The sequence below is a fragment of the Somniosus microcephalus genome, unplaced genomic scaffold, assembly GCF_052327205.1.
Source record: "Somniosus microcephalus isolate GS21.2 unplaced genomic scaffold, FLI_Smic_1.0 scaffold39, whole genome shotgun sequence".
NCBI lineage: Eukaryota > Metazoa > Chordata > Chondrichthyes > Squaliformes > Somniosidae > Somniosus > Somniosus microcephalus.
In genome coordinates, this window is record NW_028225226.1 from 326850 (window position 1) to 348905 (window position 22056).

Sequence of the window (22056 nt, forward strand, 5' to 3'; positions counted from 1 at the left end):
ATATTTTTTCTGTGAAGAAAACGGTCCTGATTAATTTAACAAAAGTTTCCCCAGATCCCTGCTCTCACAAGCAATGAACATTTTAAACTATTCTCCTAAATTACAATGTGTAAAATGAGGTATGGGTTAACAGTTCAGCACATGCAAAGAGCAAAATAAATGACTGAAGTTTCGACTGACACTCAGTCACCATATTATAATATTTTTCATTCTGCAAAAGAAGGCTGTCGGTTAATTAATGGTGATTAAAACATTTCTTATTTTTTCACATTAGTTGCATGTTATTTATTTACTCAAATTTCTTCGCTTTAATTAATTAAAACCAGTGATGTCAAAGTTACTTCCCTAACCGGGAATCGAACGCGGTCACACTTACGGATCAGAATAGCTTATTGAATCATATAAAGGTGCCCTCGAAAAATATCACTCTGCTAAATTAAAATCACGGCTGCAATTTGTTTCGGTGTAAAATAAGGAGATTGAAAATGACAAAAAAACGCCAGGCAGCGCCCGCGGTGAAACAGGGTTCGAACTGAGAATTAAGTTGGTGCTGCGAAGTAACTGCTGAGCTAAAGCTGACGCCGATCAAAGGGTGAAAAACCGCTCAATATAAAGGATGAGCTCACAGATATCAGGCGCAGCGCAGTCAAATGTCAAATCCCTTGTTTTTTATTCAACAGAGGAAGACGAGACATGAGCGGGAATCAAAAGCCACAAACTTTAATTAAAGGCACAAATACTTACTGACAAATCTTTTCACTGTAAAATTCTTTCACTTTATTTCAACGCTGACTGCGTTTAATCTGAATGTCAGCACCATGGGATTTTAAATTCAGAACTGCTTCTATTTTGTGCGCATGGTAGAAATAACTGGTCCTGTTCAATTTGACCAAAGTTCCCCAGATTCCTGGTGTCATCAGCAATGATCATTTTAAACCAGACTCCTAAAGTACAGTGTGTAAAATGAGATATGGGTAACAGTACAAATTATTGAATTGTCGACTCTCCCTCAGTTAGTATTTCTTTCATTGTGACAAAGAAAATTGTCGGTTAATTCATGAGGCTTTACCGTAAAAGCAACAAAGAAAAAGTTTAACAAAAACCTTCAACCAACGTGGGCACGAACCCAGGAGCCTGCTACCGACTGAGCAAGCATGGCCTGATCACTTGGACTATCAATTATCACTGATCGACAGTGGCACAATAATTAATGTGGATGGGAACAGGGAATTGCAAAGGGACATTGATTGAGTGGAAAAACTGGAGGCATCTGATTCAGAGGATTCGGGGGCGACGCGGAAATTCGAGAGTTTAATGACTTTGAAAGGAACATTCTTGACTTGTGCAGTTTCGGCCAGAGAAATGTTACTGAAAGGTAATGAATCCAGAATCTGGGATCCAGCATTTCACCTTCTCGCTGAACAGTTCTTTCTGGATATTTAGCTAAACAGAGGTTTCCATATTGTAGTGGTTATCACGTTCACCTCATAAGTGCAAACTCCCCGATTCAATCCCGGGCGCAAGCATTATGTTCGATAAATGGTCCCCGGTTCAAAACTGGAAAGAAACCTTCCCCATTTCAATTGAATAAATATGAAATTGGAAAAATTCATATTGTAATTAAATATCAATAAAATAAAATATCTCATAGAGCCCGTATATTATCTGAGCCCACACCATTCTTCACAGTCTCAAATTTAGCACAGATACCGACAGTGTCCCTCCCTCACTCCCGTTTCCTGCCCTGATGGTGCAGAAAGCCCCTCTCAAAGCTGCACATTCGACTGGCTTCAGTGGATCCGCAGGAGATTTTAATATAATCCTGCAGAGTCGCCTCTGCTAATAATGATAGATCGTCACCATATTTCACACACCGCCGCAACTCCGACCAGTTCAGTCTAAGTCCCCTTTTTAACAGTCTTAATTACTGCCAAATAACCTCTCTGGCACTGAAAATATATTTTATAAGTGTGGAATCTCATTCCTTCAGATATAAATTGCCGTTGAATATTTTTTATATAATAAAAATGTTTTTACATTTTTCTATTTTTCTTCTCTCTCTCTAAATCCAACCTTTATTTCGCTCTATTTATTTCGCTTTCTGTGCCTGATTTGACATTGAATTCACTGTTCGAACAGATCCTGGTTCAGACTGCGCTGCTCATTAACGAATCTTCAATCAATTATTTATGAGGTAGGGCGGCACAGTGAGTTTGTTAATCGACCAGTATTCCAGAGGAATAGTGTAATGGTGAGGAGAAAATTGTCCAGTGCTTGCTGGTGGAGAGGTTTGCCTTGAGGGGGCAGCGATGAATCGCCATTGCAGTGCTGGTCCCGCCACAGACTGTTCCTCAGCCGCAGACTTCATGATGATCTGGAGACCTGAGCTCACAATCCCACCACGGCAGATGGTGGAAGGATTAAAATCGGGGATGTGTAAGAACCCAGAATTGGAGGAGTGCAGAGATCTCAGAGGGTGTAGGGCTGGAGAAGGTTACAGAGATAGGGGGAGGCGAGTCCATGGAGGGATTTGAAAACAAGGACGAGAATTTGAAAACTGAACTGTCGCCTGAAGGGAGCCAATGGAGGCGAGTGAGACCCGGGGTGATGGGTGAACGGGACATGGTGCGAGTTAGGATACGGGCAGCAGAGGATTGGATGAGCTGAAGTTTATGGAGGGAGGGTGATGGGAGGCCTTCCAGGAGTACATTAGAATCGTCAAGTCTGGAGGTGACAAAGGCAAGGATGAGTGTTTCAGCAGCAGATCAGCTGAGGCAGAGGCGGAGTCGGGCGATGATACGGAGGTGGAAGTAGACCGTCTTGCGCAGAAGCTCATCTCGGGGACAAATACCAAGGTTGCAAGCTGTCTGGTTCAGTCTCAGTGGCCAGGGATTGGGATGAAATCGGTGGCTCGGGAACGGAGTATGTGTCGGGGACCAGCACTGCAATGGCGATACATCACTGCCCTCTCAAGGCTACTTGCACACCCCGTCCAGCAGCAATATTGGAAGAACTGGACAATTTTAACTCCACCATTCCATTTTGGCCCGGCCTTTTCTCATCCACACCTTCAGCGTCTACACTTTGCCACTGCTGAGCAGCCAATCACAGAGTTGCGATCAAAATTTGTTTTATTTGTCCCCAGCTGGGACAAGAAGAAACCTGGTTCCACCGAGGCTCAGATCGCTGGATTCAAAGTCCAGAATGCTCCCCATTGCAGCATGAAACCCTTACACAGCATTTTTGAGGCCAATTCGCTTTTTTCCAACTCGCCTACCATTCACAGCTGCTGAGTATTTCCAGCGAATTCTGTTTTTATTTCAAACTTCCAGCATCCGCAGCATTTTATCCTGTGTTAGAAAAACAAACGGAATCCTGGGCTTTACAGACAGAGGCATAGAGGGCAAAAGGAAGGAAGTTATTTCAAACCTTTGGAGTATTGTGTGTAATTCGGGCACTGCGCTTTAGGACGGATGCAGGACTTCAGTCCCGTGGAGTAGTGGAGAAGAAGAGGTTGTTCTCCTCAGAGCAGAGATGATAAGGGGAGATTTTGTCGACGTGTTCAATGTCATGAAGAGTTTTAATAAAGTAAACAAGGAGAACATTTTCCGGCGGCAGAAGTGTTGCTAACCAGAAAACACATATTAAAGTGATTGGATAAAGTACCAGTAATAAGGTTCTCTCGGGCTTTTGTTGGCCGATTTACTGGTAAAGCTGGGAATTGAGGGGAAACTGGTTCATGGTTTGTAACACAAGCAGTGCGCGGGGTCAGACCGGCCCGGCTAGCTCAGTCGGGAGAGCCTGAGACTCTTAATCTCAGGGGCGGTTTGTGTTTCAAATTATTGGGCTGCTTTCACCGGCGATCCCCAGCTCTAAATCCCCCGGCACCTCTCGGTCAATGACTCTTTCAAAAAATGCGATTCAACAACATTATCAGGAAATCTGAAGTGTTTATAAACACCGGAAGCTGACACACCAGGGAAGACCTCACAGTCTTGGACACAGAGTGAAATACACTGAAGTGTTTATAAAAAGTTACAGAACACAACACGTGTGTAAAATTCCCCGTTGTTTTGTCGGCCCTGATGGGTTGTGAAGGGAGAGACGGGCCGAAGTCCCACTGAGCCGCACTGACCCCGAGCCAAGGTGAAATTAAAGTCAGTTCAATCTTTAGCAGCGGGTGGCTGGAAAGAGACAAGATTCCGGAATCAAGGAGAGATTTTCTTATTTTGTTGAACCGCATTTATATGAAACACTCATTGACCGAGCTGGGAATCGCCTTTAAAATCAGCCCAAAAATTTTAAGCGCAAACTCCCCACCGTGGGGATGAAGTATCCGACACTCCACCGACTGGGCTAGCCGGACTGGTCTGTCGCAAGGACCCTGCCTGTGCTCCAGTTTCCTCTCAATTCCCCGGTTTATCAGTAAATCCACCAGCAAAAGCCCGAGGGAACCTTATTACTGATTCATTGTCCAATTACTTGAATAGAAAGCGAGCGGAGGAGAAGGATTGAGAGTTTTTAGTGTGGGACAGAAGTGATGTTGTTTGACGGAGAAGCGACACAATCTCAATCAGTGCAGAGAGAGGTGAGTCAGCGGGACACCTTCTCCCTTAACACATCCTTCTGACTCGCGGCTGACAAACTGAGCAGAGGTTTCGGGACTGCAGCAATTATCACGCTCGCCTTACACGCGAAATGCCCCCGGTTCCGCTCCAGGGCGGGATGAATGATTTTGGAACTTGCTCCAGGTGAGCCTCCAGGGGTGAGTTTCTTCCGCTGTGTAAAAGCGACGACAATTGTTGGTCCCTGTTAAACTGAACAACGGCTGCACCAGATTCCCGGTGTGATAAACACTGAACATTTTTAACCAACTCCTCAAATACCGTCTGTAAAATGAGAACTGGTGAAAATTCATCACAAGCAAAAGACAAAACACTTATGAAAGTTTTGCCTGTCACTCGGTGACCATGTTGGGATTTCCTTCAGTCTGAAACAGAAAGTTGATTTGTCAATTAGAAGAATTGTTCACCTTTTTAAAGAGTTTATTGAGCTTTGTCAAATTCAGATAATAAAGTATATTAATGCAAAAGTTAATCCCGGACCTGCGTTTGCAGATCGCAGTTCTCTTCTGTGATGTTCTTGGCCCAACCAATGGCAGAGCTTCCGTAGTGTAATGGTTAGCACGGTCGCATAACACGGGAAAATTACCCGGTTTGTAACCGGAAGGAAACATTTTGAAAACGTTCCCCATTAAAATTGAATTAATATATAAAAAAGGAACAACTGATCTTGTGGTTAAATTTCAATAAAGTGAAAAATCTCGCAGAACCCGTATATTTTCTCTGTACAATGCTGCACAGACTCACACTCAGCACAGATGCCGACAGTGTCCCGCCCTCACTCCCGTTTCCTGCCCTGACGGTGCAGAAAGCCACTCTCAAAGCTGCACATTCGGCTGGTTTCAGTGGATCCATGGGAGCTCGTTAAAGGATCCTGCAGCGTTGCCTTGGATAATAACAATAGATCGTCACCATATTTCACCCACCGCAGCAACCCCGTCCATTTCAGTCTAAGTCCACTTTTTAAATATATCACGCCAGGCAAACTGTGTCTACAAAATGACATTTCAGGTGAGAACACAAAAGACATGTTCGCGCAACCACAGCACCAAGTGCGGGTAGGCATCTACCTGAAATGCAGTGAGGTGAACTATTAGCACAAGCTCCAGATGTACATGTTTCCATGTCTAAAATGCATACACCGAACAATGCAGCTCCTGGGAAAACTGCAAATCCACGCAGGGCTGTCCTGCATCATTTGAAACAACAGACAGACACAAGATTCTGCCATTTTCAAATGTCTTCTCCTTCGGCTCCTATCACTTCTTTCCCTCCAGCATCCTCTGCTCCTCCAGCCTGCAGGTGAATTAGATGCTTGATGTAAACGCAGCGGGTTCAGGACACAAACCCTTCCCTTTCCCTCCGAGAGGATGACGCACTGTAGGTTGCTCCGTATCCGCAATAGCTCAGTGGGGAGGAGCGACTTGAAGATTTATAAAAGTACAAAAGCAAAATACTGCGGATGCTGGAAATTGGAAGTAAAAACAGAAACTGCTGGAAATACTCAGCAGGTCAGGCAGCATCTGTAGAGAGAGAAACAGAGTTAACGTCAGACGGACGGTCATCGACCTGAAACCTTAACTCTGTTTTTCTCTCCACAGATTTAATAATGGTCCCGTATTCAATCCCGGGATTCAGCAGTTTTCAATTCATTCGAGTTACTTTCCGCTGCCATTCTCGAACTGAACGATTTAATCTGGAATTACTTTCCGGCAGTGAAGGTGTGGCGATTGAATAGACAGATATCAAGAATGGGAATTATTTATAACATTTTAGATTGATCTGTATCCTCCTGTGTTTTTCTCTGGATGTTGTCTCTCTCGGTGCTGTGTGAACAATTCATTGATGCATTTGTCCTGAACTGAAGCCTTTTGCCCATCTCGCGGGGTCAGAGCCGCTCTGTCTGCCTCTTACCTGCTTGTGACCATTATCGGGAACAGGCCGCCTGTTCAACGTTCATCAGCAAACCCAAAAAGTTTGTGTTTCTCCGCCCCGGTGTCAAAGGTGCAATGGATTTTAATCCAAATAATTCCCCCGTGAGATTCTGTATGGATTTGTTTCTTTATAAAGTTTGCATTTTAAGTATTTCGAAAAAGCTTAAAATTATGAAAACATTCTGATGGCCCATACGGGGATCGAACCCATGACCTTGGTGTTATTAGCTCCATGCTCTCACCAACTGAGCGACCATTGGACAGGCTCGAACCCAGGCTGGGAGGATTGTCTTTCAGACTCACACTGGGTGACCGAGTTACTGCACAAACATTGATCACACCACATCGCTTAAACATTGTTCCTATATACAACTGGGCACAGTGTAAATCGAAAGAATCAGTAAAAGAAATCTTTAATCTAACAAACCTCATCCTAATAATCATGAATGCACCACCACTGAAAAGCCCCTACCTCAGTCACGGTGTACAAACAGCCTGCGGGACCCCAACTGGATTTGAAGCAGCAGCGAGCGATTGGAGCAGGATCTAGCGGGTCAGAAGTGGTTTCACTCCCATTCGTTTGGTGGATGCGGGTCCACGCGCTGAAAGTCGTTTCTGATTCTATCCTCTTATAGTGAAGGAGACATAAACTAACCAAGAAATGCCAAAACCCGGAATCTTTAGATCTTCAGACTAACGCTCGCCCAGCTGAGCTATTTCGGCTTCACAGTAAATTAAATGTTGTATCATCCACTTGGAGGAAAATCTAACCCCGGGCGCAATTGCCCCTCCCGCTCATTCCTCACTTTCGGGGCAATGTGACCCGACCAGATCTCGGAGCTCAGGTTGTGTTAATGTAAAGCTGGAGTGTTGATAAAGATACAATGCTGACACAGCACGGGGGACCTCACCGTGTTGGACACAGCGTGAAATGCAATGAAATGTTCAAATAAAGTTACAGAGCACAACACATGTGTAAAATTCCCTGTTCTTTTCTCCACATTGATGGGTTGTGAAGGGAGAGACGGGCCGAAGTCTCAATGAGCCGCACTGATCACGAGACAAGGTGAAATTATAGCAAATTCAATCTTCAGCAGCGAGATGCTGGAGAGAGATCAGAGTCCCGAATCAAGGAGTAATGTTCGGACACTGTTCTTGGATCTCATTTATATCAAACTCTCCTTGAATTCTCTGCTGGGAGATTCACAGCTGGGGATCGCCTGTGAAATCAGCTTAAAACATTGAAATAACAGCCTCACTCCCTCCTCCCTGTCTGTTATTGCAGGGAGGCAGCTGGTGGCTCTGCCCCAGGGGCTCCGCTTGTGAGCAGAGTTTTCAGATCTTACCTGGTGTGCTACTGAGTCCCACACAACAGAATGTGATCAGGTTCCTTCCTCGGCCTTAGGCCTGTTAGTTTATTGCAGGCGGTGTGGTGCTGAGTCCCACGAAGAACAGGGAAACCCAGGCTCCATCCCCGGTCTGTGGTGTGTTAATCCATCTCAAGCAGTGTGTTACTGAGCCCCACAGAGTAGGAAGGGCCCAGGCTCCATCCTCGGCCTGTGGTGTGTTAATCCATCTCAAGCAGTGTGTTACTGAGCCCCACAAAGTAGGAAGGGCCCAGGCTCCATCCTCGGCCTGTGGTGTGTTACTCCATCTCAAGCAGTGTGTTACTGAGCCCCACAGAGTAGGAAGGGCCCAGGCTCCATCCCCGGCCTGTGGTGTGTTACTCCATCTCAAGCAGTGTGTTACTGAGCCCCACAGAGTAGGAAGGGCCCAGGCTCCATCCCCGGCCTGTGGTGTGTTACTCCATCTCAAGCAGTGTGTTACTGAGCCCCACAGAGTAGGAAGGGCCCAGGCTCCATCCCCGGCCTGTGGTGTGTTACTCCATCTCAAGCAGTGTGTTACTGAGCCCCACAGAGTAGGAAGGGCCCAGGCTCCATCCCCGGCCTGTGGTGTGTTACTCCATCTCAAGCAGTGTGTTACTGTGTCCCACAGAGTAGGAAGGGCCCAGGCTCCATCTCCAGCCTGTGGTGTGTTACTCCATCTCAAGCAGTGTGTTACTGAGCCCCACAGAGTAGAAAGGGCCCAGGCTCCATCCCCGGTGTGTTACTCCATTTCAAGCAGTGTGTTACTGAGCCCCACAGAGTAGGAAGGGCCCAGGCTCCATCCCCGGTGTGTTACTCCATTTCAAGCAGTGTGTTACTGAGCCCCACAGAGTAGAAAGGGCCCAGGCTCCATCCCCGGTGTGTTACTCCATTTCAAGCAGTGTGTTACTGAGCCCCACAGAGTAGGAAGGGCCCAGGCTCCATCCCCGGTATGTTACTCCATCTCAAGCAGTGTGTTACTGAGCCCCACAGAGTAGAAAGGGCCCAGGCTCCATCCCCGGTGTGTTACTCCATTTCAAGCAGTGTGTTACTGAGCCCCACAGAGTAGGAAGGGCCCAGGCTCCATCCCCGGCCTGTGGTGTGTTACTCCATTTCAAGCAGTGTGTTACTGAGCCCCACAGAGTAGGAAGGGCCCAGGCTCCATCCCCGGCCTGTGGTATGTTACTCCATCTCAAGCAGTGTGTTACTGAGCCCCATGGAGCAGGAAGGGCCCAGGCTTCATATCCGGCCTGTGCTGATGTTCTCACACAGTGGAGCCACTAAGAGCAGGGTGTTATCAGGATCCGTTCCCGGACTGCGCTCAGTTTGCTGATCTCATCCAGAATGGTGCTGAGCCCCACACAGATGGATGGGCCAAGGCTCCAGTCCAGGCCTGTCGTTCTTTGTTCTCATTCAGTTTCTACTGACCCCCACATAGAGCAGACAGGGCAGAGTCCCATCATTTGCCTGTGCTCTGTTGTATCTGGTTCCCGGGGCACCCAGTGACGCGACCACGTGTATATCTGATCTCCACATTGATGAACAAATATAACAGCAAAAGAACTCGTGGGAAGATTCCAACAGTTGTGAGAAACCCAGACACCATGTTAATATCTCACCGACACCATTGGTTGATGAACCGATCTAATGGCTCAAAGCGGGTTTTCAAAACAATTCTTTTAATAGATTTTCTTTCAGCGACTATTTCCATGTTCCGACAATGAATGTTACATTTCTTTAATTTGGACAAGTAAACAGAGACTGGACAATTATTGTCTTGCTCTCTGTGACCTGAGGTTTTATCTCGGTACTCTCCGGCTTTAGTATATGTTGTAATCAGTATTCCAGCAGGTCTCTGTGGCACAATCGGTTAGCGCGTTCGGCTGTTAACCGAAAGGTTGGTGGCTCGAGCCCACCCAGGGACGGTGTTTTAACATTTCTAGGTTTATCAAAATGTGTATTTTGGCTGCAAGATAATGGGATAAACTGTAGCACTGGTTACAATGTCGGTGAGTATGAGGTCTTCCACTGGGATCCGAGATAAGCATTTTCTTAATGGTGACCAACTAATATGAACATGAGGAGGCCATTCAGCCCTGTTCCTTCATTCAATTAGATCCTGGATAATCTGTATCTCTACTGCATTGGCCCGCCTTGGTTCCATATCCAGATTCACCAGTTTGGAATGGCGTCATTTTTAGGTGCGCCTGGTGCCGCTCCTGGCCTGCTATTCTACACATTTCATTGAACCAGGTTTGGTCTCCTGATTTGACGGTAATGGTAGAGTGAGGGATCTGCCAGGCTAGGAGGCTACAGATTGTGGTTGAATACAATTCTGCTGCTGCTGATGCTCCAGAATTGTACAGAGAAAATACACGTGTTTTATGTGATATTTTATTTTATTCATGTTTAATCAGAAAATTTATTCAACTTTATCATATTAATTCAATTTTAATGGGGAATGTTCTACAAAATGTTTCCGCCTGGTTTCTAACGGGACCTTTTACGTGTTAGGTGAATGTGGTAACCACTACACGACGGAAACTCATCTCCGTGAGCTGTAGTAAGAACATCACAGAAGAGAACGGCGTTCTACAAATGCAGGTAACAGTGTCATAGAATCACAGAGTCACAAGACACAGAAGGAGGCCTTTCGGACCATCGAGTCCATGCCGGCTATCTGTGGAGCAATCCAGTCTGTCACATTCCCCCTCTCTATCCCCGTAGCCCTGCAAGTTTATTGCCCTCAAGTGCCTATCCATTCTCCCCTTGAAAATATTGAGTTTCTCCGCTTCCACCACTTCCGTCAGCAGTGAGTTCCAGATCCTCACCACTCGCTGCGTAAAAAAGTTTTTCCTCACATCCCCTCTTTATCTCTTGCCCAACACCTCAAATTTGTGTCCCGAATTCTTTTTTCTGTTCAACTGTTCCAAGGAGCAATATAAGAAGCTGCCCAAAGGTTAAACATTGGGGATGTTAAAAAGCTCCTCTCCATTGGGAAATATGAACCGCGGTCTCCCGCGTGACAGGCGAGGATTCTCACAACTATACTAACGAGGAACGAACAGATACCGAAACTGTCAGAGCAGCAGTCGAGCTGTGCACAGAGTGAGAAAGAGACAGAACAGTCGGACATAGAGAGAGTCAGAGACAAAGAGAGAGAGTCAGAGACAATGAGAGAGAGTCAGAGACAAAGAGAGAGACAGAGACAAAGAGAGAGAGTCAGAGACAAAGAGAGAGTGTCAGAGACAGAGAGAGAGAGTGTCAGAGACAGAGAGAGAGTGTCAGCGACAGAGAGAGAGTCAGAGACAAAGAGAGAGAGTCAGAGACAAAGAGAGAGAGTGTCAGAGACAAAGAGAGAGAGTCAGAGACAAAGAGAGAGAGTCAGAGACAGAGAGAGAGTGTGTCAGAGACAAAGAGAGAGTGTGTCAGAGACAAAGAGAGAGAGACAGAGAGAGAGTGTCAGAGACAAAGAGAGAGTGTCAGAGACAAAGAGAGAGTGTGTCAGAGACAGAGAGAGAGAGTCAGAGACAGAGAGTCAGAGACAAAGAGAGAGAGTCAAAGACAGAGAGAGAGTGTGTCAGAGACAAAGAGAGAGTGTGTCAGAGACAAAGAGAGAGAGTCAGAGACAGAGTGTCAGAGACAAAGAGAGAGAGTCAGAGACAGAGAGAGAGTGTCAGAGACAGAGAGAGTCAGAGACAAAGAGAGAGAGTCAGAGACAGAGAGAGTCAGAGAAAAGAGAGAGAGTCAGAGACAGAGAGAGAGAGTGTCAGAGACAAAGAGAGAGTCAGAGACAGAGAGAGAGTGTCAGAGACAAAGAGAGAGTGTCAGAGACAAAGAGAGAGAGTCAGAGACAGAGTCAGAGACAGAGAGAGAGTCAGAGACAAAGAGTGTCCGAGACAAAGAGAGAGTGTCAGAGACAAAGAGAGAGAGTCAGAGACAAAGAGAGAGAGTGTCAGAGACAAAGAGAGAGTCAGAGACAGAGAGAGAGTGTCAGAGACAAAGAGAGAGTCAGAGACAGAGAGAGTGTCCGAGACAAAGAGAGTGTCCGAGACAAAGAGAGAGTGTCAGAGACAAAGAGAGAGTGTCAGAGGCAAAGAGAGAGAGTGTCAGAGACAAAGAGAGAGTCAGAGACAAAGAGAGAGAGTGTCAAGAGACAAAGAGAGAGTCAGAGACAGAGAGAGAGAGTCAGAGACAGAGAGAGAGAGTCAGAGACAAAGAGAGAGTCAGAGACAGAGAGAGAGAGTCAGAGACAAAGAGAGAGAGTCAGAGACAAAGAGAGAGTCAGAGACAAAGAGAGAGAGTCAGAGACAAAGAGAGAGAGTCAGAGACAAAGAGAGAGAGTCAGAGGCAGAGAGAGAGAGTCAGAGACAAAGAGAGAGAGTCAGAGACAGAGAGAGAGTGTCAGAGACAAAGAGTGTCAGAGACAGAGAGTGTCAGAGACAAAGAGAGAGTCAGAGACAAAGAGAGAGAGAGTCAGAGACAGAGAGAGAGTGTCAGAGACAGAGAGAGAGAGTCAGAGACAGAGAGAGAGTGTCAGAGACAAAGAGAGAGAGTCAGAGACAGAGAGAGAGTGTCAGAGACAAAGAGAGAGTGTCAGAGACAAAGAGAGAGAGTCAGAGACAGAGAGAGAGTGTCAGAGACAAAGAGAGAGAGTCAGAGACAAAGAGAGAGTGTGTCAGAGACAGAGAGTGTCAGAGACAGAGAGAGAGAGTCAGAGACAAAGAGAGAGAGTCAGAGACAGAGAGTGTCAGAGACAGAGAGAGAGTGTCAGAGACAAAGAGAGAGTGTCAGAGACAAAGAGAGAGTGTCAGAGACAGAGAGAGTGTGTCAGAGACAAAGAGAGAGTCAGAGACAAAGAGAGAGAGTCAGAGACAAAGAGAGAGAGTCAGAGACAGAGAGAGAGAGTCAGAGACAAAGAGAGTCAGAGACAAAGAGAGAGAGTCAGAGACGGAGAGAGAGAGTCAGAGACAGAGAGAGTGTCAGAGACAAAGAGAGAGTGTCAGAGACAGAGAGAGTGTGTCAGAGACAAAGAGAGAGAGTCAGAGACAAAGAGAGAGAGTCAGAGACAGAGAGAGAGAGTCAGAGACAAAGAGAGAGAGTCAGAGACAAAGAGAGAGAGTCAGAGACAGAGAGAGAGAGTCAGAGACAAAGAGAGAGAGTCAGAGACAAAGGGAGAGAGTCAGAGACAGAGAGAGAGAGTCAGAGACACAGAGAGAGAGTCAGAGACAAAGAGAGAGAGTCAGAGACAAAGAGAGAGAGTCAGAGACAGAGAGAGTGTCAGAGACAGAGAGAGAGAGTCAGAGACAAAGAGAGAGTGTCAGAGACAAAGAGAGACACAGATAGAGACAAAGAGAGAGTGTCAGAGACAGAGAGAGAGAGTCAGAGACAAAGAGAGAGAGTCAGAGACAGAGAGAGAGTGTCAGAGACAAAGAGAGAGTGTCAGAGACAGAGTGTGTCAGAGACAAAGAGAGAGAGTCAGAGACAGTGACAGAGAGTCAGAGACAAAGAGAGAGTGTCAGAGACAGAGAGAGAGAGAGTGTCAGAGACAAAGAGAGAGTGTCAGAGACAAAGAGAGTGTCAGAGACAGAGAGAGAGTGTCAGAGACAGAGAGAGAGAGTCAGAGACAAAGAGAGAGAGTCAGAGACAAAGAGAGAGAGTCAGAGACAAAGAGAGAGAGTCAGAGACAGAGAGAGAGAGTCAGAGACAAAGAGAGAGTGTCAGAGACAGAGAGAGAGTGTCAGAGACAAAGAGAGAGAGTCAGAGACAAAGAGAGAGTCAGAGACAGAGAGAGAGAGTCAGAGACAAAGAGAGAGTCAGAGACAAAGAGAGAGAGTCAGAGACAAAGAGAGAGTCAGAGACAAAGAGAGAGAGTGTCAGAGACAGAGAGAGAGAGTCAGAGACAAAGAGAGAGTCAGAGACAAAGAGAGAGAGTCAGAGACAAAGAGAGAGAGTCAGAGACAAAGAGAGAGAGTCAGAGACAAAGAGAGAGTGTCAGAGACAGAGAGAGAGTCAGAGACAAAGAGAGAGAGTCAGAGACAGAGAGAGAGAGTCAGAGACAAAGAGAGAGAGTCAGAGACAGAGAGAGAGTGTCAGAGACAGAGAGAGAGAGTCAGAGACAAAGAGAGAGTGTCAGAGACAAAGAGAGAGTCAGAGACAAAGAGAGAGAGTCAGAGACAGAGAGAGAGAGAGTCAGAGACAAAGAGAGAGTGTCAGAGACAGAGAGAGAGTCAGAGACAGAGAGAGAGTCAGAGACAAAGAGAGTGTCAGAGACAAAGAGAGAGTCAGAGACAAAGAGAGAGTCAGAGACAAAGAGAGAGTGTCAGAGACAAAGAGAGAGAGTCAGAGACAGAGAGAGAGAGTCAGAGACAAAGAGAGAGAGTCAGAGACAGAGAGAGAGAGTCAGAGACAGAGAGAGTGTCAGAGACAAAGAGAGTGTCAGAGACAAAGAGAGACACAGATAGAGACAAAGAGAGAGAGTCAGAGACAAAGAGAGTCAGAGACAAAGAGAGAGAGAGACAGAGACAAAGAGAGAGAGTCAGAGACAAAGAGAGAGAGTCAGAGACAAAGAGAGAGAGTCAGAGACAAAGAGAGAGAGTCAGAGACAAAGAGAGAGTATCAGAGACAAAGAGAGACACAGATAGAGACACAGAGAGAGAGTCAGAGACAAAGAGAGAGTGTCAGAGACAAAGAGAGAGAGTCAGAGACAAAGAGAGACACAGATAGAGACACAGAGAGAGAGGGACTTCAGTTATGTGGAGAGACTGGAGATGTTGGGATGGTTTTCCTCAGAAGGTTAAGAGGAAATTTAATTGAGGTTTTCAAAATAAGGAAGAAACTGTTTCCAGTGGCAGGAGGGTCGGTAACAAGAGGAAACCGATTGAAGATAACCAGCGAAAGAACCAGAGGGGAGATGAGGAGTTTTTTTACGCTGCGAGTTATTGTGATTGGGAATGCGCTGCCTGAAAGGACGGTGGAAGCAGATTCAGTCATAACTTTCAAAGGAGAATTGGATAAATATTGAAAAGGACAAATTTCCAGGGCTGTGGGGAAAGAGGAGGGGAGTGGGACTAATTGGAGAGCGCTTTCAATGTGCCAGTGCAGACTTAATGGGCCGAATGTCCTCCGTCTGTGCTGTATCAATCTATGATTCTATGGTCTATGTGTCTCTCCGCCCCGGTGTCAAAGGTGCAATGGATGTTCATCCAAATAATGCCCCATTGAGATTCGCTGTGGATTTGTTTCCTTATCAAGTTTGTATTTTAAATGCTATGAAAAACCGTTACATGCTGAAAATCTTCTAATGACCCCGACAGGGATCGAACCCGTGACCTTGGCGTTATCAGCACCACACTCTCAGCAATTGAGGTAACCGGCAACAAAGCGCCCCTTGGATAGGTTCGAGCCCAGGCTGGTTGATTGTATTCCAGGCTCACACTGGGTGACAGATTTACTGCACAAACATTGAACACACCACAATGCTTAAACATTGTTAACTGTTCATTTATACAACTGGGCAGAGTGTAAATCGAACGTAACAGAAAAAGAGCTCTTTAATATAACAAACCTAATTCTGAAAATTATTATCACACCACCGCTGAACAGTCCCTCCCTCAAACACTGTCCTGATACAAAACCAGCCAGCGCGACCCTGAGCCGCTGTCACCACAACCGGACTCGAACACGCAGCGGGTGGCTGGAGCCGGATCCAGAGGGTCAGATGTGGTTTACATATAAGAACATAAGAAATAGGAGCAGGAGTCGTCCATTTGTCCCTTCAAACCTGCTCCGCCATTCAATAAGTTCATGGCTGATCTTCTACCTCATATGCACTTTCCTGCACTATCCCCATATCATAAGAACATAAATGATTCCTTTAATATTCAAAAATCTATCGATCTCTGTCTTGAATATAGTCAACGACTGAGCTTCCACAGCCCCCTGGGGTAGAGAATTCCAAAGATTCACCACCCTCTGAGTGAAGAAATGTCTCCTCATCGCAGTCCTAAATGGCCAACACCTTACTCTGAGACTGTTATCCCTGGATCTAGACTCCCCCAGCCAGGGGAAACATCCTCCCTGCATCCAACCAGTCAAGCCCTGTAAGAATTGTGTATGTTTCAATGAGATCACCTCTCATTCTTGTAAATTCTTTAGAATATAGGCCTAGTCTACTCAATCTCCCCTCATAGGAGCATCAACCCAGCGCAAGAACCAGTCTGGTGAATCTTCGTTGCACTCCCTCTATGGCAAGTGTATCCTTTCTGAGGTAAGGAGATCAAAACTGTACACAATACTTCAGGTATGGTCTCACCAGGGGCCTATATAATTGCAGGAAGAAGTCTTTACTATTATACTCAAAATCATCTTGTAATAAAGACCAACATTTTGAAACGTTTAATGTCTCTTCACTTCTCTTTTGTTCTCTCCCAGCCTGGCCTCTTAATCTATTTCATTTCCTGTGCGTTTCCAGTCTTGAGAAATGGTTTGGCCCGAAACATTGACTCTATTTTTTCTCCACGGATGTTGCCTGGCCTGCTGAGTTTTTCCAGCATTTTCTGTTGTTATTTCAAAAATACTCTGTTTTTCCTACCAAAGTGGATAACTTCACATTTCTCTACATTATATTTCATTTGTCATGTTCTTGCCCACTCACTTAACCTGTTTAAATCCCTTTGAAGCCTCCTTGCATCCTCCTCACAACTTACATTCCCATCCAGCTTTGTATCATCAGCCGACTTTGATATAATACATTTGGTCCCCTCATCCGAATCATAGATTGGTGGACCAAATTTATTCCTATTGGCCTGGGAGGCATGGGTTCAAGATCCGAAAATCTCTCCTGATTCTCTCCCCTTATAGTGAAGGAAAAACAAATGAAACAAAATTAGTGAAACCCGGGATTGAACCAGGGACCATTATATCTTCAGTCGAAAGCTTTCGATTTGATTTGTAGCCGGGGCGCCATGGTGGGCTGCAGCTCCCACAATGCCGAGCGCCAGTGAAAGGACCCTATGTCTGTGACAGGCCGCGCGGCACTCTGGGAGCAGAGTTCGCACATGCGCACCTGAGGCACCCGATGAGCCGCCGCTTTCTCTCTGCGGCGCGGGACAAACTTTCAGTCTCTCGGTTAAGAGCGAGCGCTGATTTTGCTGGAAGCTGACGTCACTTTTCCTTTTAATCGCGCGCGGTTTTATGGCCGTAAACAGCGCGCATGCGCAGTGAGCTGGGTCGCACCAAGATGGTGGCCGTGCGGCGGGTGACGCCACAATGCTGGCTGATGTCAGAGGGCCGCTGATTGGTGGTTTGCCCCGGGGCCGAGGGTCAGGTGTGAGGGGGCGGCTCCAGTCTCCGGCCAGAGAGAGCGAGCGGGCGGCCCCTGAGATTAGAGGGAGGGCGGCCCTGGGGTTGAAGAAATGTTCCGGAGAAAACTTCATTCCCACTGGAAACCGCTTTGGATGATCACATGGCCGGAAGGCACCGAGACAATTTGATGAGACTGTGAAGGACGTAAAGTGAAATCAGGGACATGGCGAGCAACGGTGTTCAGGTAACTGGGGATCCCCGGGGTAATGGCCACTCTGTTCAGGTAACTGGGGATCCCCGGGGTAATGGACACTCTGTTCAGGTAACTGGGGATCCCCGGGGTAATGGCCACGCTGTTCAGGTAACTGGGGATCCCCGGGGTAATGGCCACTCTGTTCAGGTAACTGGGGATCCCCGGGGTAATGGACACTCTGTTCAGGTAACTGGGGATCCCCGGGGTAATGGCCACTCTGTTCAGGTAACTGGGGATCCCCGGGGGAATGGCCACTCTGTTCAGGTAACTGGGGATCCCCGGGGTAATGGCCACTCTGTTCAGGTGGGCAGTTTAAAAGGAAGTGGAACAGTGCGGGGAGAAAGTTGGCTGAGGATCGGAAACAGAGGCTCAGTGTTAATGGGAGTTGCTCAGATTGGTGAAGGGTTGGAAGTGGTTACCCCAGGGCTCAGTGCTGGGCCCACTTTTCTTCTCCCTATACAGAGACTGTCCGGATTTGGGAATCAGGAGCACAAGCTGAACATTTGCTGATGGCACAAAAGTAGCAGATTTGACAAACAGTAATGAGACTGTAAATGTGTTCAGGAAGACATTGTTATAAAAGGAAAAATCAACCTTCCACTTAATTATTTTGGTCTTAAATTAATATCCTCTGGTTCCCGACTCACTAACCAGTGGGGATAATTTTTTTATCAGTTACTTGATCAAAAACCCCCTCAAAATTTTGAACCCCTCTAATTGATCTCCTTTTCAACGTATCTATTAAGGAATGTTACATGAAGACTCCCGTCCTTGGGATCATCTCAGTGAATCTCTTCTGCACCTCTCCATGGCCTTCACATTCTTACTAAAGTAATGCACCAAAAACTGGGAACAATATTCTGACTGTGGCCTAACCAATGATTTGTCCAGGTGTAGCATTAAATCTCCATTTATAATCTGTGCCCGTATGTATCCACTTTGGTGTCAAAAACAGGAAGGCAGATTATTATCTGAATGGTAATAGATTGGGAGAAGGGGAAGTGCAATGAGACCCGAGTGTCCTTGTGCACCAGTCGCTGAAGGTAAGCATGCAGGTGCAGCAGGTGATTAAGAAGGCAAATGCTATGTTGGCCTTCGTAGCGAGAGGGTTTGAGTACAGGAACAAGGATGTCTTGATCCAGTTGTATCGGGCCTTGGTGAGACCACATCTTGAGTATTCTGTGCCGTTTTGGTCGCCTTATCTGAGGAAGGATGTTCTTGCCATGGAAGGAGTTCAGCGAAGATTCACCAAGCTGATATCTGGGATGGCAGGAATGACGTATGAGGAGAGATTGGGTCGATTGTGCTTATACTCACTGGAGTTTAGAAGAATGAGAGGGGAACTCATTGAAACTCATAAAATTCTAACAGGACTGGACAGACTAGATGCAGGAAGGATGTTCCCGATGGTCGGGGAGTCCAGAACCAGGGGTCACAGTCTAAGGGTAAGGGGTAAGCCATTTAGGACAGAAATGAGGAGGAATTTCTTCACCCAGAAAAAGGTGAACCTGTGGAATTCTCTACCACAGAAGGCAGTAGAGGCCAATTCATTAAATATATTCAAGAAGGAGTTGGATATATTTCTTAAGGCTAAAGGGATATGGGGAGAAAGCAGGGACAGGGTACTGAATTTGGATGATCAGCCATGATCGCATTGAATAGCGGAGGAGGCTCGAGGGGCCGAATGGCCTACTCCTGCTCCTATCTTCTCTGTTTCTATGTTATAAATCCTCGGATCTCATGTGGAATTTTGTAGAACAGCTTTATCAACTTGCCTCCTAATTTTAAAGATTTGTGCATCTGAATGCCTGAATCTCTCCGCTCCTCCACTCCATTTACAGTGTTACCGTATAGTGTCTATTTCCTCTCCTTATTCTTCTCACCTCACATCTCTCTGCATTAACTTCCATCTGACATCTACCTGTCTAATCTGCTCACCTGTCTCTCTCTCTCCTCCTGAAGTTGCCTACAGTCCTCTTTATGGTTAACCGCACTCCTTAACTTTGTGGCAGCTGCAATGTTTGATATTGTGCTCCTAACACCCAAATTCAGGTCAATCATAACCACATATACTGAGAAAAGCAATGGCACCCACACTGACCCCTGGGGATCACCACTGTTTAAATCCTTCCAGTGCAAAAAACAGCTGTTAACATCTCTGTCTCTGTCTCCCTGTCTCTCTGCCTCTCTCCTTTCCATCCTCTCACGTTCTTTATCCCTTATTTCTCGGACACAAACAGACTCTTTACCACATTTCTCTGTCCTTCTCAATAAAAATTGTTTCTCCCCTTTGTTGCCCGTAGTCTGTCTCATTCTCACTCTTGTATCAACATCTTTCACCCTCCCTCCCTCATTTACATGCTCACAATCACACACAGCCTCTGAGACTCAGTCTCTCTCAGACTCACTCTCTCACACACTGTCTCTCTCAGACTCACTCTCTCACACACTGTCTCTCTCAGACTCACTCTCTCACACACTGTCTCTCTCAGACTCACTCTCTCTCAGACTCACTCTCTCTCAGACTCACTCTCTCTCTCACACACTGTCTCTCTCAGACTCACTCTCTCCCAGACTCACTCTCTCACACACTGTCTCTCTCAGACTCTCTCTCTTTCACACATTGTCTCTCAGAATCTCTCACTCACACACTGTCTCTCAGACTCACTCTTTCACACACCATCGCTCTCAGACTCACTCTCTCACACAATGTCTCTCTCAGACTCTTTCACACAGTGTCTCTCTTGGACTCACTCACTCGCACACTGTCTCTCTCAGAATCACTCTCACACACTGTCTCTCTCAGACTCACTCTCTCACACACTGTCACTCTCAGACGCAGTCTCTCACACACTCTCTCAGACTCTCTCGCTCAGACTCTCTCTCACACACTGTCTCTCTCAGACTCACTCTCACACACATTGTCTCGCTTGGACTCTCTCTCACACACTGTCTCTCTCAGACACAATCTCTCACACACTGTCTCTCACACACTGTCTCTCTAAGACTCACTCACACACACTCTCTCAGACTCTCTCTCACTCTGTCACTCTCACTTTGTCTCTCACACACAGTCTCTCTATGAGTCACTCTCTCACACACTGTCTCGCTCAGACTCACTCTCACACACACTGTCTCGCTCAGACTCTTTCTCATGCACTGTCTCTCAGAGTCACTCTCTCACACACTGTCTCGCTCAGACTCTTTCTCACACACTGTCTCTCAGAGTCACTCTCTCACACACTGTCTCTCTCAGACTCACTCTCACACACTCTGTCGCTCAGACTCACTCCCTCACACTGTCGCTCAGACTCACACTCACACACACTGTCTCTCTCAGTCTCATTCTCACACACTGTCGCTCTCAGTCTCACTCACACACTTTCATCTCTCAAACTCCCCCTCTCTCACACATGTCTCTCTCAGACTCTCTCTCACACACTGTCTCTCTCAGACTCACTCTCACACACTGTCTCTCTCAGACTCACTCTCACACACTGTCTCTCTCAGACTCACTCTCACACACTCTCAGACTCACTCTCACACACTGTCTCTCAGACTCACTCTCACACACTGTCTCTCTCAAAGACTCACTCTCCCACACACTGTCTCTCTGACTCACTCTCTCACACTGTCTCTCTCAGACTCACTCTCTCACACAGTCCCTCTCAGACTCACTCTCTCACACAGTCCCTCTCAGACTCACTCTCTCACACAGTCCCTCTCAGACTCACTCTCTCACACAACTCTCCCAGACTCACTCTCTCACACGCTGTCTCTCTCAGACTCGCTCTCACACACTCTCTCTCTCTGTCGCAATGTGTTACACACTGTCTCCCTCAGACTCTCTCTCACACACTGTCTTTCTCAGACTCATTCTCTCACACACTATCTATCCGAGACTCACTCTCTCAGATTCACTCTCTCACACACTGTGGGCATGATTTTAACTCAGTTGCGGGCTGTTGTCATGTTATCCGAATTTCGTGTTTCCCACACGAATCTAAATGGATGTGGGAGATTGATGCAATTTTAACTCAATTGGCCAATTGATTTCCAAAGTGTGGGAAGCCTTTGCAAATGTTTTTTTCATGACTGAATGTCCCCTCCGATGACGTCATCATTGCTGCTACATTTAAGGTCCACAGCAAGCCTTGCTTCTTCTGCAGGCTGCCAAGCTTCCTCCATTTGGTGTCAGAGGGACCTGCAGGAGAGATGGCAAGCGGGAGGGCAAGAGCAGCTCCTCGCTTTGACGAGGCGGCACTTCAGGCATTGGTGGATGGGGCTCGGGCCGACAGGGAGGTCTTGTTCCCTTCATCAGGAAGAGGCCTCCCAGTCAGAACAAGGCAGTGTGGATGCAGGTGTCTGAGGAGGTCAACTCCTTGGGAGTCAACCGCAGAACCTGGACACAGTGCAGGAAAAGATTTCATGACCTTCAACGCACTGGAAAAGTGAGTATGAATTTCCCATCACCCTCAATCTGATCCCCATTGCCTTTCCTCACCAGCACTCAGCTTCAGCACTCTCTTCCTCCACATCCCACTTAACACTGAGATCCATGCACCCTTACCCATTTC

The 22056-nt window shown here is 46.7% G+C and overlaps 1 non-coding gene across 1 annotated transcript; it reads left to right on the top strand.

The window, feature by feature from the left end:
* Window positions 1-9771: 9771 nt before the first annotated feature.
* trnan-guu (transfer RNA asparagine (anticodon GUU)) lies at window positions 9772-9845 on the top strand. Its single transcript has one exon. It is a non-coding gene; the product is annotated as a tRNA-Asn (tRNA).
* The last annotated feature ends 12211 nt before the right edge of the window (window positions 9846-22056 follow it).